Here is a 19129-nt window from a genome sequence, read left to right as displayed (position 1 = left end):
AGTCTTCATGCACTGATTATATGAAAGTTATTGAATTGAAAGGGAATAAATTAGCATTAATGTTACATTTCCAAACCTAATCGCATGCCCCATATTGCTAAAGGGTGAAATGCACAATGGCACTATGCAGCTGCAATTCATATCACATGTTTGGAGCAACATGTAACACACATGTGATTGCAATTATCTTGTTTTCCTTCAGACAAAGAAGCTCTGAGGATTTTTTTTTTATTTATAAATTTGACTTACCTGTAGCCAAACGAATAAAAATCAAAAGTAAAACCTTTGAAATGTATCCAGTTATTGTAGTTCTGTGGTAAAAATGCTTTTTCCTAAGATGGCCCAAATGGAATATTTAGAAATTTTGAAAATTCAAGTGGGTAATGGGATTTTTCAAATGAATGGCTCCGGAGTGACACACATGCAAATTCTGGCACTTATATCCACTTTTGTGAGATTGTTTCAGTTATCTAGTGCACTAAAGAGAGGATTCACCGTCAGAGCCAGAGTAACCTGCTTAAGGGCCGAAGGGTGAAATTGCACTCCTGTTCCTCTTCTAGGGCCTCAGGGTCTGGTATGGTCTTCAGCTTTCTGGCCTTTATCCTTTAATATTCTTAAAGCAAGGAAACTTTCTCTGTCACATTTTTATGGATGGGAGTGTACTCAGTATTCAGAGAGATTTTTCCATACATCCCTTATTTACATTGCCAAGCTCGGTAAGCTATAATCTAGATGAATAACAGCTGTTATGTGCACCATGGCCCTTTTTTGAAACACATAAACACGATCAAATTGTTTTTAAATGTGAATCCTTATGTTAACCTGAAATGGCAGAAAATTCTACCACAACTACAAATGTTCAGCCTTTCCTCAGTCGCTAACCATAGATTTTTCACGATCAGCTACAGATTTCAGACAATAAATAGTCTCCAACATGCTTTTGTTTCATATTTGTCAGTGTTCATTTGTTTCTAAACAGTGTATGTGGCATAATAATAATAATAATAATAATAATAACAGACTGTATATAAAAGGTGGACATCACCACTGTGACCTTAGTTAATAGTTATTCATTGTCTTAGACTCAAGCAGTCAATCTAATTTTAAAACCAGAGACCACATTGTACTGAATACGACTTAAAACTAGCTACAGGGTTCTTAAAGCAATTGGGAACATGTTCACTGAGGTTACACAGCAAGGGAGCTGAAAACTGTTTTCCCGACTCATATCTTTTGCTTGCTAGTTATAATTAGCAGGTAAACACTGCGAGTGTTAATGTAATCCACTTCTTCACCAAAAACACTCCATTTCTTTGGAATTTACAACATTTCCATCAAATAAACTAGATTTAAGATGTGACTTTTTTCCCCACGCAAGAAATACAAAATTTATTTAATCTCCTACAAACTTATGGGGCTTCTTAGTTTAAAGACTTGCGAGCGTGATCATAGTAAATTGCTTCTTGGAAGGCAAGTTTGGTGCAAAGAAAATGGACTGCTTCCCAAACAGTGCAGATGTAAGTGCATTACTGAAATACACCAACCCAAGAGACTGACTAGACTTGCAGATGTGGCTGTGTGCATTACAGATACTGGCTATTCAAGTCGGCATTAGCTAGCAGTAACTTTCAATTACAAGGGATGCTCTTGTGCAGTGGCAGACAAATTAAGAGGAGAATACCAAAACAATTTTTCTCTTATTGATCTCCTACTGTATCACTGAAATCAAAGAAAACGAGAACCTAATGGATGCTCACTGCCAGAAAGCACTTTTTGAAGACTGAAGCTGGCCCACTTCATCTTAACACTTAATCATTTGGAAATGAACGCCAAAAACAAGCTAATTACCCTGCACAATCAAAAGCCTTTCAGATCATAATGCTGCATGTACAAGGTTTATATTGTGCTCATTCTTAACAGTTTCTTACCAGACTGTCTGGGTCATGTCTCAAATCAGGACCACAATTTAAAACAAAATGTTATCAAACCGGACATTCTCCTCTGTCACAGCAAAGTTGGTTTTAATAATTCATGACTCCTGACAAACTTCCTCTGGTCTCTTGAGTTCCTGCATTTTTAGCAACATGAGGTTTTTCAGCGACTGCTAGGTGACGCAACTGCGCAGTGGCTCCCAGGGTGTTTACTTATTGTCATTTGTACCCTTTCGCAAACACACTTTGACAGGTTTTGATTTGACTCGAAGGCACGAATGATGGCATTACTTTAATAACCATTCGTGGTCACTGTGGCTTTGCTCCAGAGCATTTACTATAACAGGAGTAATGTGTGGATGGTGTCCCTCTGGCTGGGCTGCCTCATTAAATGGCTGGAAAAGAGTGACTGGCTGCAGGGGTGATGCATTATTGATGAGAGAGCTTGATTAATTGAAAATATCCTCCACACCAGGGGTGGGTGTGTGCATGCGCGGGCGTATATATGTGTGTGCGCGGTTGGAGTAAGTGGCTTCATTTTGTGCGGACAACTTAATCAGTTGATGCATTTTCTGATTGTTATTCTGGACAGGCGCTCACTGTCAAACATCTACTGTATGTGCATTCACAAACATGGGTGTTGTAAATGATATTGTTTCATACTGCGTAAGCCAAGTCCAGGTGGGAGTAATAGGCAATCTGCAGATTGTCAGTTAGTATTAAACAATAGAAGATATTTGCATTGGGACTAAGAACGCTGTTCATCCCCCTCAATGTTGGACTCCTGCACCTGCGACACCAGCTGAGTGCTGTAAATAAAAGATGAAGCTGTCAAGAGATGAGCAACAGGACCAAAATGAATTAGCAAAAGTAATCACTTGCTAACAACACCGAAGAGGGTTTTACAAGCTTTTGACTCAGAGGTTGGATCGGAAGACAAGGCTGAACCGGTGTCTTTTGCTCAAATGAGACAGTTTATCCTCACAGAAACCAAAACTAATGATGCATTTGGGTGCTCTTCATCAACTCGTTAAGTCAGATATTTCCAAGTTAATTGCCCGTCCATTGGTCTACACGGTCTAATAATACAAGCAATACACTGGACATGTTTCATAATCAGAGAGTTTAAAATGCACTTCAATTCGAAACCGTCCCTCAAGACAAATATGACAATCCTAGAAAGAGATTAAATCTGTTAGGAGTCACTTCTATAGTGGCTTTTTCATGTGTTTCGCTCCAAAGTTGCCAACCTAGAAGACTGAAATGTGTGCCTCACTGGGAGCCTTGTGTTTTTCATTTTACTTTGGCCTTAACTTGCAATTAACTTTTGTTGTCATTTCCTTTTTCATCAACTTTATGCACTCAAAACTACTTGCTCAGGTTTAGGAAACAATTATGGTTCGGGATAAAATAGTTCCCTTTTCCAACATTAACACAACAAGTAGAAAAAAGTACACAGACACTACATTAAAATGTGACAGAGGGATCATTTACAAGCATCATTATGCAAGGAGTTGAGACCCACCTCACTATTGGTATAAAGCTCGAGCAGCTCGAGCAGCTATGACAAAACGGCAGCAGGCTGTTTGAAGATTTGAAGTCCTTTGCTGTAAGAGTCGACAAACCACTAACATAAAGTGTCTCCATCACTACAAGGTCGCCTACTTCTTATGACATACATTCTTCAAGAAGGTGACTGCATTTATTTAAAGTACATATAAAACATTGCTTTGCAGCTATGTAACAAAGGAAGGGAACAAGCATTTTATTCCATAAGTAAATTTCTCAAGCTGTGTGAAGGTAATATGCATGCAGGTTACATCATCAAAATCAACATCATATAAACAGCTGGCCACAGAGAGCAGAGTGGATTCAGAAGCCTTGAGTGTGCTTCAAGAGCTTTACTCAGATTATTCTGTATTAAACACCCTTTTTATCTTTTCTGGTGTCTTAATTGTCTGGACATGTCTAACATTTCTGTAACAAACAAATCATGGCTATTTCATACAGCCTGTGTACAAGTAAGAATGTTTTTACTGTTCTTGCCCTCAAGCCCTGTTTTTCTACCCTTCTAACAACTGCTTCAAACACTTAATGCATTCAGCTAAGTGCAGCTCTGTGAATACCTTACTGACTATCTTGTCTTTCACTCTGAGTGTGGCCTTTAGTCTTGTTCAAACACTTCATAACAACTGGTCTGGGGAGAAACTACAGGCGAATAGAGCAAAAATACATAAACTGGATATCACCAAGAAACTTCCCTAGTAGAATACTTATGCTATTTTTGTACTGTGTGCTTTGTGAAATCCTTCAATATGCACACAAAGTCCTATCTACAGTAGCTAAACAGTTATGTATACTTTTCCACAAATGAAGCTTATGCATACGTTCAATAAGGAAGATCTGTAATCACTCATCTGCCTGCTTTACTTATTGTTTGACTGCTAGTCTGTTCATTACATCGCACAATCCAATTCCTCCACATCTCCACTTCACTCAAGTCAACCCAAGTGCTCCATCCAAGCCTCAATCTTCAACTGCAACACCACCAGTGTCTACACTCTGGGGGTCCGGTCCTAAATCCTATCACGGCTGGGATTTTGTTTCACCATGTTGGATCACCGGAGTCTAATCGCCAGCTACATCTATCTCAATAATAGCAAACAAATAGCCCACTCCTTATTGAACTAAAATCTGGCTGGAAGATGGTTTGAAACACTTGTCTGATCTTCTTGACATTTTAGAGTCAGGCTATTTTGTGGAAATCTATGGTGAAATTGGAAATATAATAAATATTATTGGAAGTATTTTACAATATAAATATCTCTAAATAATCTCTCTAGTTTATTTCATACATAAGGACAATTATTTAATGTACATGTTTTCTGAAATCCTTTTTCTTTTTTGTGCTCCCTTTGGGAGTCACCACAGAGGATGATCTGCCTCCATCTCACCCTATTCCTAGAATCCTCCCCATCACAAAATTCATGAATATTCTCAGTGGGTTTTCCTCCTGCCTGGCAGCTTTATCTTCTGTGCAATATACCTACTATCCCGTGCACATGACCAAACACCCTCAGCCTTGCCTCTCTAACTTTGTCTCTAATCTGCTCATTTCTAATCCTATACCTCCTGGTCAGTCCTGACAAAAGTCTTAGTATATTCAACTCTGCCACATCCATTTCTGCCTTCGGTTTATCTGAAATAACAGAACAAATATGCCTTTCGGTGTGGAGTTGCATGTTCTCTCTGGGTACTCTGTTTTCATGACCAAGTCCAAAGGCATGCACTTGGTGGGGTTAGGTTAGCTGGTGATTTTAAATCACTCATTGGTGTGGATGTAAGTGTGTATGGTAGTCTGTCTCTCTTTGTTAGCCCTGCTTCGGGCTGGTGACCTGTCCATGGAGTAGCCCGCCTTCTCTCTATGGTAGCTGGGCTAGGCTCCAGTCTGAATCGGAGGAGAATGGATGGATGGTTGGAAGGATCGACATTTTCTTCCTGCAACACTCTTGAAAAAAAAAATGTTACAGAACCACAATAACACAAAATCTCAAAATTTACCACCACAAACATAAAAACAGAAAACATTTTGCCTGTTCAGTATCAGCAAATCTTTTGGAATCGGACAGGCCTCCTCAGCCTGTTGTCCAGAAATGTGGGCTTAGGAGACTTAGAGTCCCCTCCATTATCTTGTTACCTCCCCATCCTTTGTCAACATGCAAATTTACTCAATTCTCCTCAGTGAAGTTTCATTAAGTCCCATCAAGGCTGCCATCAGGATTCTGTCTGAAGTCATGCCAGGGGAAATTACAAGCCCTCCTGGCAGCTACTAATAACCAATGACTTATATATAAACCCACATTAATTTGGAATTCATAAAGGCGGAATATATTACAGAGTGAGTCACTTTTAAAACGCTTAAAGGACATAAACTTGTTTTAGCCCTTAGTCTGATGAGACATTAACTGACTCGAATGTGGCCTTCATTGCATATTCAGCGATAGCAAATCGCCCACACATCAAGGCGTTACAAAGTGCACGTTAAACCTGGCATGAAGCACAGTCCCGAGGCAAGTACACTGCTGAAATATTTTGTGATATATAAAAGTACTGCATTACCACTTTGTCCATGGGTGCTGCAAATCAGCAAATTTCAAACTAAAAAGTAGCAAAGAGAGAAGTTGAAGGTATGGGCTGTAAAATGATGCTGGGTGCTTTTTCTCCAAATGCCTGGCTTCATGGCAGTAAATGTGGCATAATGAGTCCCCAAGCTAAGGCTGCATTCACACACTGTTTACATTTATGTTAAAGGTTGGAGTCTGTTCTCAGCTCTCTCTTGAGACATGACAGATAAACAGAAAAATATTACTATAGAAACAACACGCTGGACTCGTTTCGCTATTATGCCCGGGTGCTGAATGAATCACTGTGTCTTAATGAAGAAAGCAGTTCCACATATTTACTTGCTTTGCAGATATTTCAGGTCAGAACCTCCGACAGTGTCACAAATGAACACACTGAGCAGGTTTGTATAACTTAACAGGTTTAATTTCTTTCAAGGACAAAATCAGGTATTGCTACAAATGTAGCTTATAGGCAAACATGTTGTTGTTGTGGAGTTAATCAACTCATCTTAAATGCCACAATGGGAATAATCCATCTTTCAGATCTTTTAAAAAATGCAAAAAATCCATGAAACCTCAAGCTGAGAAGAAAAACTCTCTGCTTCTTGAGGCCAACTCTGGTGCCCGCGTAATGTAGTTCATCAACCATTTATCAGTGTCTGATTAAATTCCCCAGTGTCTGATCTTTTACACGTAGAAAATAATAAAAAAGTGACCGTCTTAGGCAATTCTTTCTTATGCTCAAAAAATATTCTACATCCTCAATAAACATGAAGTAGTACTTTACTCAAAAGTGCAACTGAAATATATAAAATTAAAGGTTCATTTAATCAAATAATTAATCATCTAGTCAAATTTGATTTGACCCAATTCCTTTAAACTGTTAATTCCATTAAATTTAACATCATACAGTTTTGCATTGTAATTATGTAATAAAATCACATGGAACATTTACATGTACATGTAGTTAAATTAGATAATGTGAGCTTTTTGGGCACAATTTATTAGAATGTACACGTGTAACCTCATCTTTGTTAGAAAAAAAGAAGACTACAACTGCTTACTATCATAAAGTAGCCATAACGTGGAATTACGGTTGAAAAATCTAAATACTAGAAATGCATTAAACTATATTTGAATGAAGAACACAAAGATTTAAGCTGATTTTAAAGGACATCTAAGATGTGAAAACGGAGGATATGGAATACTTTTGTTTTTGCTTTGTATAAAGAGATATCTTCAAAATTAAAAGCAGATATTAGTGTTTCTCATACACAGCTGTTTCTAACATGAAAAAAATCAAATGCCTAAAATCTGCAAAGTGACTTTAAGAAATGATTTTATTTTATAATGTTAATAAACATTATATTTCAACACAACTTACGTGGCTCTGCTTATGCTAATGCAGCATCACACCATGTTTACTGTAACTACATTGTTTTTGCTCTACTATTTTAACAATTAAAAAACAATTGTTTTTGAATAGAAGACACAAAATAGCAGCTGTCAGTCAGCTGTGCATTCTTGTACTTTAGAGGGTTACAAGAGCCTGTGTGGTGCTACGGTTTATTTATTAGATATTTATTATTATCTAGATAATATACGATACAATACCATAATGAAACAGTGAATGCATGGCCCCCTTTTGGTTTAGCCTGGAACCTGTAGCAAAAATTGATTTTTGATCAGTGGTGTCTGGAGTAAATTCAGTAAATACATTATTTTTAACAACTTTACCATGTTTGTTATCCTACTTCACTCAATCAGCTTTCCTAACTAGAGTAGCCCTCATATGTGGTCCTAACTGAGAAACACAAATCCACTGCTAGACATTTGATTAGGAACAAACTTAAACCAACAGACCATGATTGCCCTCCTAACAGCCACACTGCCAGAGATTTAAATCTATGAAGAACAAACAAATGAATTAAGATTAAATGATTATTATCAAACTCTTTTAAAATTTACAACATAATATTTTAGAATTAGTTTTCTCTTTACATCTTGTACATTCATTCTAAAAACTCTAAAACTTGCGACAGGTAAATTAACATTCATCACATCTTAACAGTCACATGATCTTGAATATTGCTTCCATGTCCTTCACACACTCGTCTTGTGTTCATGTCAAAAAAAAAAAAAAAAGCCTGGAGCTGTTTGTAACTGCCCATCACATCACTGCACATTGTTTTGTCTCTTCGCCTGTGATGTGTCCTTTTAACTGACCCTTTCTCATCCGAGGACCACTGATTGTAGATAATAGCTTATTCCTGCAAAAATCAATCAGATTGCCTTTAAAGATTGTTGGCCCGCGTGTTTGCTGCTCGTAATGGTGTTTGGACTGCTCATATTAAATGAGTGTGGTCATATTAAATGAGAATCGCGCCCTATGACCGAAAACTCCTAGAATTCAATTTACAAACATTTGAGCATCAGGTAGTTAGATAAAGACCATCAATATGCATTCCTCCTTGACACTTGATGTATTTTCGCTCAAGGACAGCTTAATGTGAACTGAGAGCAAGGGAACATTTTCAGTTTTCAATAAAGCCTGGATGATGTTGCTAATAGAATTCACTTCCTGTTACAAATGAGAGGCACGTAATTGGAAAATAATAATCCACGATAGTAAATTGGAATAATTTCAAGGTCTTGTAACCTAAAGGTGCACAATTCAGAAATTCATTTGAACTTTTTCTTCACTGCCCCTTGAATAATATGCCCCTTCATTCACAGCAGTGGGGAAACTGGAAGGAATGAAAATTAGATTTCTTGATTTGATGTCATTTTTGATCAAGGTTTCTCAGCCAGACTGATTGCAGCGCCAACGTTTGGCAGACGTAATGTCAATATCAACCTGGTTTGCTGTGTTTTCTTTGGCTGCCGTGCCAATTTACTGTAGACTTTCATTAGTGTTATTGGCAAGGATGCTGGGTTAATGTTTGATGGAAAAAATTAAAGGGGTCATTTGCTACTTCAAGAAAATTCTCATTAGCAGAATCCAATATTTTGCAAGTGATGAACATAGAATATGCTGAATTTTATGCATCAGTCAGAGGAGTTGTATTTCAGCAGTATTTAAAGACATGCAGACATGGCAATTTAGTTGATTTGCATAATCATTTACACAAGTTACTGTTCAATAATGTTACATATGTTTTGTTTAATCATTTGGGAATTTATGTTTTCCATTTACTTTCTCATGTCTACATTTTAAAGCACTGTTCCCTTGTGGAACTGCCTAAAGTTAAAAAAAGAGCCTTTTGAATCAAAAGGACACAATCTGTAATATTCATTTATTCGTTTATTTATTCATTTTTAGCTTTGGTTTAGCTTTACCAGGTTAAACCCCATGTGACAGTACAACATGATTAAATAGTTAAATGTAGGCAAACTTACCCCAAAGTATATTGATTTAACACCATCTCGTGACTTTCCACTCCCAATGCAAACTGACACATAAGAACTTCTAAGTTCATAAGCAAGTAGTACAAGTAAAACTTTATATATATATATATATATATATATATATATATATATATATATATATATATATATTAAAACAAATTGCTAAAAACATCAAAACCAAAAGACATCCAGAAGCAAGTTTCAAAAGATTTTTTAGTACGGTAGATTTTTAAAAGAGAGTCGACAGATCTCTGGCTCAGTGGGAGAGACTTCTGGAGTCTGGGGGCCACTGTTGCAAAAGCTCTGTCTCCTTTAGTTCTCAGCCTTGTATGTTGGACAGCCAGCAGGCCATGATCACAGACCTTAGGGACTTGCTGGAGATGGAGTTCTAGTTCTGATGTACATTAGTGCTTGTCCATACAGAGTTCTAAAAGTCAGTCTTAAAGTGGATTCTGAAGTTAATGGGAAGTCAATCACTGAATTAGCAAAGGTGTGACACATGAGTACGTACAATACTCACAAAACCTGCAGATATTCCAGGAAAGCTTTTTTAAGAAAGGTCAACAGTGAATTACAATAATTCAGAGTGTGATAGAATAGAACTCAACTTGACAGCATTTCTTAAGTGATAAAAGCAAGACTGAATGAGATTAATGTGAGTATCCAGAGAGATTATTAAATGTCAGTTGATAGAAGTGACAGTAAATGCCCTTAAATACGCTCAAAATTCAATGAAGATGAAGCAGATATAACAACAATCATAGAGGCCCCAAAACAGTACCTTGCGGCACACCGGTGTGTTGTCACAACCTTTTCTAAACGCTTAACTTATTCATCACTTATCATAGATTCATGTCCTTGAATATTTCCCTCTATATTTCACTGTGTATATTTTCATCCTTTATAACTCTGATAAACACTGAGATTAAACTGCACTAATTCATTCTTTAAAAGCCCCACTGAAATTCAAAAAGATTCAAAAGAGTGCAACGTTCTCCAGCTACACAAAAGTAAACAAAAATTAAGAAGCTTTTTTTTTAATTAGCTACTTTTAATTAACTAATTAACTAGTTTTTAATTAAAACTAACATATAATATAACTAATATTTGAATACAAAATTAAATGAAATTTATGGTTATAATGGATGGCTTCAGGATGACCAGATATTAGTATAGCCAAAGTTAGACTGACAGAGTCTTCCACACTCTGTAGACAGACTACGCTTTATGATGCGGCACTGTATAGAATTAATGGAGCTTGAGTCAAATAATAGCAGAATAAAAGCAAATCAAGTAGATCTGGCATGAACCCACGGCATGGTATGGATGTATATTTTATGTGTATATTTCCAACTCGTATATGTGCAGCAGTATATCACTTTTTTGCTCTGGTAAGACTTAGCTTAATCCTCCGTGTAAAGAACAGACTTTCAGTCAATCTTCTCTGAACATACATGTGTTTAGTGCAAAGTGGTGCAGACTTGCTGCAGTAACTCATAAACCACATTCAGACAGTGCATCAGGCAGTTGGGCTTGTAAAACCTGCAGATCTACTTTGCTGTTTTTATTAGGTCTTTTAGATGGTAGGCTGTTTACTAAATGTCTGAAATGTCCTTTTACACACCCATTAGAGTAGGGAGGGTAATGTAATCCGTAGGTTTGCAAGAGGACCTTGTCAGAAAAGCTGTGAATACATTAATGGAGCTGGAGGTTATGTTGGGGGCATTTAAAAAAAACATAATTCCTGTAAGTGATGTTTTTCTGAAAGAGGCTTCTTCTCCTTTTTTCCCCATCCTTCTACTCTTCCAGATTCCAGGTGCAGAGCCAAAAAGTAAGATCAAAGCGGCTCCTCTCATCTTTCACTGTTTTTGATGATGCATGTACACATTGCCAGTGCTTTTGTTGTGCTCCAGTTTTGTGGCACCAGAGAGATAAGAAATTGGCAGACGGAAATATAGATGATTTTGCCTACTTAATGTGATAAGTTCAAACATCAACAACATCTCCTGTCTACTCCTCATGCTGTTAAGGTTGTCACTGCATTTTACACAGGTGTCCTGTTGGGAAATATATCTGAACAAGAATATTGACTAGCTTCACAGTGTGGTTTCCGCTTATGAATCTCAATGAGGTCAGGGAGTTCTTTAGTTTTTACAAAAACTAACCAATGCAGTCTAGTTTTGTTTTTAATTAAGTCATTTTTTGCATTACTTTCACTTTTTTTTTAAAAGTTGAGAGTTGTAATTAAGTTGTAACTAATTAAGTTGCAATTCCTTCTAGTAATAGTAAACTAGTAACTAGTAAAAAGTCACACATCAATGAATGCATTGGTTCAGAGTCTTGCCTAAGGAAACTTCAGCATGTTAACAGCAGCCAAGGATCAAATCACCAACCTCTGATTAGTAGATGACCTGCTTTACCTCTTGAGCTACAGCTACCACATTTATGCATGTAGACATGTTCAAAATGATGGAATTTCAGACTGAGAATCACGATGGGGAAGAAAGGTGATTTCAATAATGTGGCATGTTTGCTGGTGGCAGAAGGGCTGTATTTCAGAAATTACTCATCTGCTGGGATTTTCCCAAAGAGAGATGTCTAAGGTTTAGAGATTACAGTCTGAAAAAGAGAAAATATCCAGTGAGCATCAGTTCTGCCTTGTATCAACAGTTCTGGGAATAATGTGGGGGATGCTTTCTTGGTGCGCTTTTGTAGTAATTCAGCATCATTTAAATGTCACAACCTATTTGAGTATTATTGCTGACCATATCCCTCCCTTTCTGACCATTACTCATTGCTGTTTCCAGGAGGATAACACACCGTGTCACAACGCCCAAATAATCTCAAAGTGATTTCTTGAACATGACAATGAGCTCACTCAAATGACCTCCACAGTCACCAGATCTCACTCCAACAAAGCTCCTTTGGGATATGGTGGAACAAGAGATTTGGATCATGGATATGAAGCTATTGTGCTGCTATCATGTAAGTAGGAACCCAAATCTCTGAGGAATGTTTCCGACACCTTTTTGAATCTATGTCATGAAGAATTAAGTTCTGAAACAAAAGGTGGTTTCGAATCCAGTGCTAGGTGTACCTAATAAAGAGTCCACACGATCTATCTCTGAGCATATAAATTACATATATTATTATTGTCTGCCAGCGGATTTAACCTTTGCATTTGTACTTTCTAGCCTTGTATTTTTCTAACCTCTAGACAAAAATATACAAACACACTGAAATTTATTTTCTTGGATATTGACTCCTCGGCATGCAAAATCTCACTAAAGTTTTATGTGGATCTGAAGATAATTCAAGTCTTCTTTCCCACAACAGCTCGAACAAGCAGTGCTCCTTCTGAATTCTGCAGAGGATCCTAACTCATTCCAAGTCAATATAATGTCCAGTACGGCTTGCTAAAATGGCCTATTTAACCTCCCCTCTAGAACTGATAGGTGCTGTTAAACCATTCATAGTGATGCATTTTGTAGATGTAATTATGTTCCTCAAATTAAATAATTTACTCTGCACATTCCGGCCAACCAATCTGTAATTATTGCTGAACCCAGGTCGTATAATGTTTTAATCAGACTGTGATATTGAACTGCTCAAGTTGTAATTAAAAAATGAGCAGGAATTAAGCACCACAATGTACGAGGGGCAGAATTGGCAGGACTGTCAAATACAAGAAAAAATGAGCACACCGGATCCCTCATTTGCAATGTAGATTACTTTTTGGAGCAAAACAATAGGATTATTGAAATCAAAATCTGACCCAATGAATAAAACATGATAAGCTTAGAAAATAATGGCAAGTAGAAAACGGGCCAAATAAATGTTCATGAATTCAGAAATGGGTGTTTATCATTGAGGAGGAAAAATGAGAAAGCAATACAAACAGGTTAACTCCAGGGTGCCTTGAATTTTAATAGTGCTTTCTAGTAGCTTTGGGGTAATATATAGTGTAGTTGGGTTGCTGATTACTATGCAACCTTTTTTTTTCCCAAGTAAAACTAAAAACAAAGACAGAGACTCATGGGTGGAACGCATGCTATTTACAGCAGCCTGGCCACTGGGATTGGCCTCAAAGTCCCTCATGCACAGCACGAAGTTTGTCACCAAGGCGGTCGTCCAGGTGATGGAAAAGCAAGATACCCTTAGAGAACTCATAAGATGTCTCTAGGTATCGTTACAGCGCCTTAGCAGTAACTCCTAGTTTTTCTAGCTTTTGATCATCCCTGTGAAAGTGATAAATTAGTCAGGGGACACTAATGTTGGGCTCTTATTTGTACATTCAGCTCTGACTGAGTCCAAGACTGTTTGATCTGTGAAGTGAGGTGCTTGAGAAAGAGTTGTCAGCGCTCAGAGAACGAGAGGGTGTATAATGGAAACACTTGGCAGCTCTTCGTATAGAGGTTGATGTCAATGTCAAAAGTAAGATCCTGTGACAGACGTGATTAAATATTTAAAAGTGTTAGTGCAATTGGAGAGTGTTCCTTTGCAGTTGGGATACAGTCTCTGTAAAGAGGCCTTGTGGACAAGAGCTGTTAATTTTCTCCTGCCACGTCTGCCATCGGCACACCCAGAGATCAAACGATTCACTTATCGTCTGCAAGTCCCCGATGCAAACACAAGCGCAAGTTTTGTTTCTCCAACTTGTTTTTTAATTTCATCTCGTAACAGCAGAACTGAGTTGTTAATGTGTCTCCAGATGGCATTTAATCATCACTGTGAACATGTCCGCAATAGATTGTTCTAATTAACTAGAATGTATGATTAACTTTTTGGATATCAGGATATTACAGCCATTTTCAGTGTAATCAATCAACTTTGATAGTCCCAGCATTTAAACAAGTTCATTTTAATGAGAATATATTTAATACCCAGTGCTGTACACCAGTACTGAAATACAGTTAGGGTGATAAGTATTTAGACAATGATTTTTTTGTATTTTTACTGCAGTGGATTCCAGGTGGAATTTAAGTGCAGACTTTCAGCTTTAATCCAAAGTTTAAAACAAACACTCAAAGTCATTTTTTGAATGTTGGACTCATAAATGTCTTCGAACAAACTGATGCGTTTTCATAAACTTTGACTTTCACTTATAAAAATTACATAGGAACAATCACCAGTTTATGGAAGCTCCAATCTTACCCGGTTATCTTGAATACAGTTGCTGAGATGGGCATCGCCGTTCTGCCTAATCAGGCTTCATGTATGTGGCTAGAGACCAGAAGCATGCACAATATGCCTTAGAAGTTACTTTAAATTTAAAGATCACAAACAGGTGCTTCAAACTATATATCACCATTAAACATTTTATGTCTTTCTCCTCCTTAAGCATTACTCACTCTCTTCCCTCATTTCCACTTGTCCACCAGCTTTCCGCCTTATCTCCTGAACTGAAGTCAGGGCTCTAACACACAAAAACAGGCATAATCGTGTTCATTTAGTTCAGATTTTGTGCAATTACTTACTGTAATAGTAACAATATCGCTGTCCAGCCTCTGGGCAGCGGACAAGGAGCCAGCTAAACAACATCTACAGCTAGTTATAAGATAATATAGCAGCTAGCGTTAGGCTCGGGTGCCCTAAAAATGACACAAACAGTTTGATTCGTATAAGAGTTTATTTGCTACTGTGAGTGTCTGGTTCCAACAATGTTCGATCCACTTCAAATCCACTAACACTGGCTAGCAGCAGCAAAAGCAAAAGAAAAGTTCAGGATATACTCAACAACTCACTTCAGTATCGCTGCCATTGGACAGAAGTGAGCTTCAGTGACTCACCGACTCATATCAGTCTCCTTTCACAAAGATTTACAACCTCCTACAGAGTGAATACACATGGACACCCAGAATACTGACACTGCAGTCATATCAACAGTTGAGGTAAACAGCAGACTGACAGCCTACACTAACTCAGGCCAGCTAACCTTCCATTTGTTTTGTTCTTTAGTTCATCTGCTGATTTAGCAAGTGTTTCATCTCCTGACTCTCACACATCAATACACAATCAATCATTAATGATGTCAAATCAACACCTTTCAGTGTTTCCTTCTATGAATTAATTATTCAGTTCCTCCTTGTCCCATCCTCATCCACTAACTACTTATACCCTAAAAAAGTGTGGTGAAGGTGTCCACAAGGTTTTATGGCCTTTTCTTTGCACTTAGGTGATGCTTAACAACTAATGTAGAAATTCTCTCGACTGGTCAAAATTAATTATACCTAATGTAACCATAATAAGCTATTGGCAACCTAAATACAAACATCCTGCTTTCAGTCATCCAAAAAAAAAAAAAAAAAATTCAAGTCAAAGTCTGTTTAGCCACACTCTGCAGTCCTTTGTGAAACAATAGCTTGGCTGTAAGAATGTAAACAGATCAGACAGTTTTCAGTTGCAACAAATAAAGAAACAGGACCGTTCTCACTTCTTACAGAACTGCCTAATTGCCATTTTAATCATGAGAAATGGAAAACCAAAGAGTAAATCAGATATAATGAAACCAAACTGAGTAATGAATTCTTAAATTCTCCATGATTATCTTTGGCATGCTTCCAAAGCTTTCATTTGCAGACCCTCTGAAGCTGCAATAAAGTGCCTTTTATTTTCTCTTTACACGAGAACTTCTACTTTAATCGTCCTGAGATAAATCACTCTTATTGAAATACACATACACACCCAACATGCAATATTTTTTCCTGTCAACTCACAACATCAAGTTCCATCTATATCTACTTTTTGTTCTTTTATTTAATGCTGATGAAATGTTTTTCTTTTTTTTATTGATGATGAATTGTTAAAACAACTGCAATCTCATTGATCAATAATTCAACAGAAAATCTTCAAAAGAGGAAGAAAAAATTGTTAAAGTAGAAATCTGACGTAACTTTCGAGTTGAATAATTTTTTATTTTTTTTATATAGAGTATCGAAGAATGGGAGATAAGCAGGGAGAGGTAATGTAGAAATCCCACAGGAAGGAGCTGGCCTGGAAGCCAAACCACCTCCGCAGATTGGATTAATATTGCATGGCCACTTGTGCAGGGCTGCCTCTCTTGAAGGAACACTGATTGCCTCATTCGCTCCCTCACATCCTTCAAAAGGGAAAGTTATCAAAATACTACAAAAGGGAGGCTGGTGATGAAAACAAAGCCTGCCTCATCCCTTGAAAAACATCAGTGACAAAAAGCTTTCAAATGACTCCTCTGAAAGGGACAACAACAAAGAGCAAGTGACAGCGAGCATTTATGCCCTATTTATCTTGTTCCAAAGGCAGTGCAAGAAAGATGGTTTTTTGCTGTTTTGTACACATGGTGTGGTAATCGAAGTGAGGTTGCAAAGCACTTTTTTTTCAGATTGTAATTGTCTGGTAATTTGAGGGAATAACGGGTTTAACAAGGTTTGCTCACCGACGCAGTACCAGGAAGAGCTGCAGCCCGTGGAGTGCTACACGATTGTGCTTGCAGATAATTGGCTTGAGATTTCACACATTTACTACGCTGTCATGTTTTTTTTTTTCGTGAGGCTAAACTTATATTGACATCTGTTGAACTGCTATTGACTCATGCTGAGAAACTTCAATAATCCACAAAGTATTACATTGCTTTCAGTTTGAGTTTGGGGCGTTTGCTTGGATTTGGTGAAGGGATTCTGGCACATATTAAGATACATAGTGAATTTACACAGCTCCAAGGGTCACTTAAACAGGCATTGTCTGGTAGAGTAATATTTGTCAGCCTGAAGAGAGATTATGTGTGTAGGTGAATCACCAGCAGCAAAAAGGAAGTAGTGCAGAAGCTGATTCGAACCAATACTGTGTATTTTTTTCCCTGTTTCTGCTCCAACACTGTTAACACCATGTTCTGACCTCCCTGGTTTATGACCCTGCATGGCCCAGAGGCATCCAGTGCAAGATAGCAAGGAGTGAGCAGCAGTATTTGCCCACCATTTGTCCTATTTTTCCCTCTGTGCTGTTGCAACTTTTGATGAATGAGCGGAGCAGTTAGGACACCTTTCCCCTTTCTCCGTCACACACAGTAACCGTGCTGTTAAACCACGTGACTCTGACCAGAGGCTGTTTGTAACTGTGGACAGAACTCGGTCTCAACACACCGGATAAGAGTGTAATTATCCTGATCGGAGCCGATATTGTGAAATGAGTACAGCGCATGATAGGATCCCAGACAGAGTAAGACATTTGGACAGAGTAGATCCAGCTTGAGGAGCGACACATTTTTATTGTCACAGGTTCTGACAGATGTTATTTGTTTTCAAGTGTCATCATGAAGCTCAAGGTTTCTCCGAGCAGTGATTGATTATGTACTCAGCTGTGATAGCAAGAGCAAGAAGAGCTTAGCTCACACTTCCAAAAAAATCTGTTTTCATGAAGCATGTAATAAAACTTTGATAGAGTACCTGTCTGTTGCAGGTAAACAAATCAATGAATATGAGACAATCGATAAAGCAGTGAGCGATAGTAGCTCTGATAACTGCCACCCTCTGTTTATCTCAGGTAACTACATCTGCCTATCTCTGTATATTTGTTTATTTATGTTCTACGTGTCTACACTAAATTGAAATGTAGTGTCTCTAGCCTGTGTACCTAAATAAGGTTTAAGTCAATACTCATTTGCATCTTTTGCAAAAAAAAAAACAAAAAAAAAAACTAACGTGCAAACTAGTGTCAGCTTTGGTAATATGGCTTTTAAAAAATAGCATAATGGGAATATTTACATGGATTGCAATTCTCACCAACTTTATCCATCTATTTTCTTGTCAGTTTGTTAAGTTTTTTTTTTTTTTTTGTTGGTTTGACAAAACAAAATTGGTTTTATTTTGCTTTTTTTCCTTTTGTTTATGCCATTTATTTCACAGATTTTCCCATTTCTTTGTGTGAGGCTTGATTTTCCTCTTCAAAACAAAATAATATAATTTGAAATATTTGATTTCAAATTGTTGTTAGGTTTTGTTTTTTTTATTTGGAAGATCCAAATAAAGAATGGAGATGGACATCTGACGGAAATCCAGATGCCTAAGGTCTTATGTTACTATATTATTAGTGGATATGCGGAATGAACTACCATATGCAAAATATACTTGACATATGCATGACTGTGCAAAAGTTTTAAGTCACTGCTCATTTTTCAGGAAATAAGTGCAGTGATTCATCAAACATATGAAAACATATTTAGAAAAATATAAAAGGCAAAAAAGCTTGAAATTCGGTATTTAGTTTGACCACCCTTATTCTTCAAAACTGCATGAACTCTTTGTCAAGATGATCCCAAACGCCTTTAGTAATGTTGATGTCCAGGCTTTGGGACAGCATTTCACTGTGTGCAGTACTTTTGCTGCACTAGCAGCGTGTTTGGGATCATTATCATGCTGAAATGCCAATCAAATGCTTTTCAGATGGTATTAGATGGTAAACTAAAATCTAACTTTACTTTTCTGACATCATAGCTCCATCAAATTTGAGAACATCCCAAATACCACCAGCTGAAATTCAGCCCCAAACCACGACAGAACCTCCACTGTGTTTTTACAGATGGCTGAAGACAATTAATGTTGTACCTCTCTCCTGCCATACATATTGGTGAAGATTTGAACCAAAATTGTCACATTTGGATTCATCTCTCCATCGGACTCGTTGCCAGTGATT

General features: G+C 37.5%; 1 long non-coding RNA gene across 1 annotated transcript in view; it reads left to right on the top strand.

Annotated features, from left to right (window-relative positions):
• The window catches only part of LOC106096495 (dermatan sulfate epimerase like), an 82529-nt gene extending 70094 nt beyond the window's left edge, over window positions 1-12435 (top strand). Inside the window, exons 2-3 of the long non-coding RNA XR_001222902.2 lie at window positions 11273-11294; window positions 12271-12435. This is a non-coding gene — a long non-coding RNA (dermatan sulfate epimerase like). The remainder of the gene's footprint in view (window positions 1-11272; window positions 11295-12270) is intronic.
• The last annotated feature ends 6694 nt before the right edge of the window (window positions 12436-19129 follow it).

The sequence above is a fragment of the Oreochromis niloticus genome, linkage group LG9 (genome assembly GCF_001858045.2).
Source record: "Oreochromis niloticus isolate F11D_XX linkage group LG9, O_niloticus_UMD_NMBU, whole genome shotgun sequence".
In the NCBI taxonomy this organism is placed as follows: domain Eukaryota; kingdom Metazoa; phylum Chordata; class Actinopteri; order Cichliformes; family Cichlidae; genus Oreochromis; species Oreochromis niloticus.
This window is presented reverse-complemented; position numbering and strand designations above follow the sequence as displayed.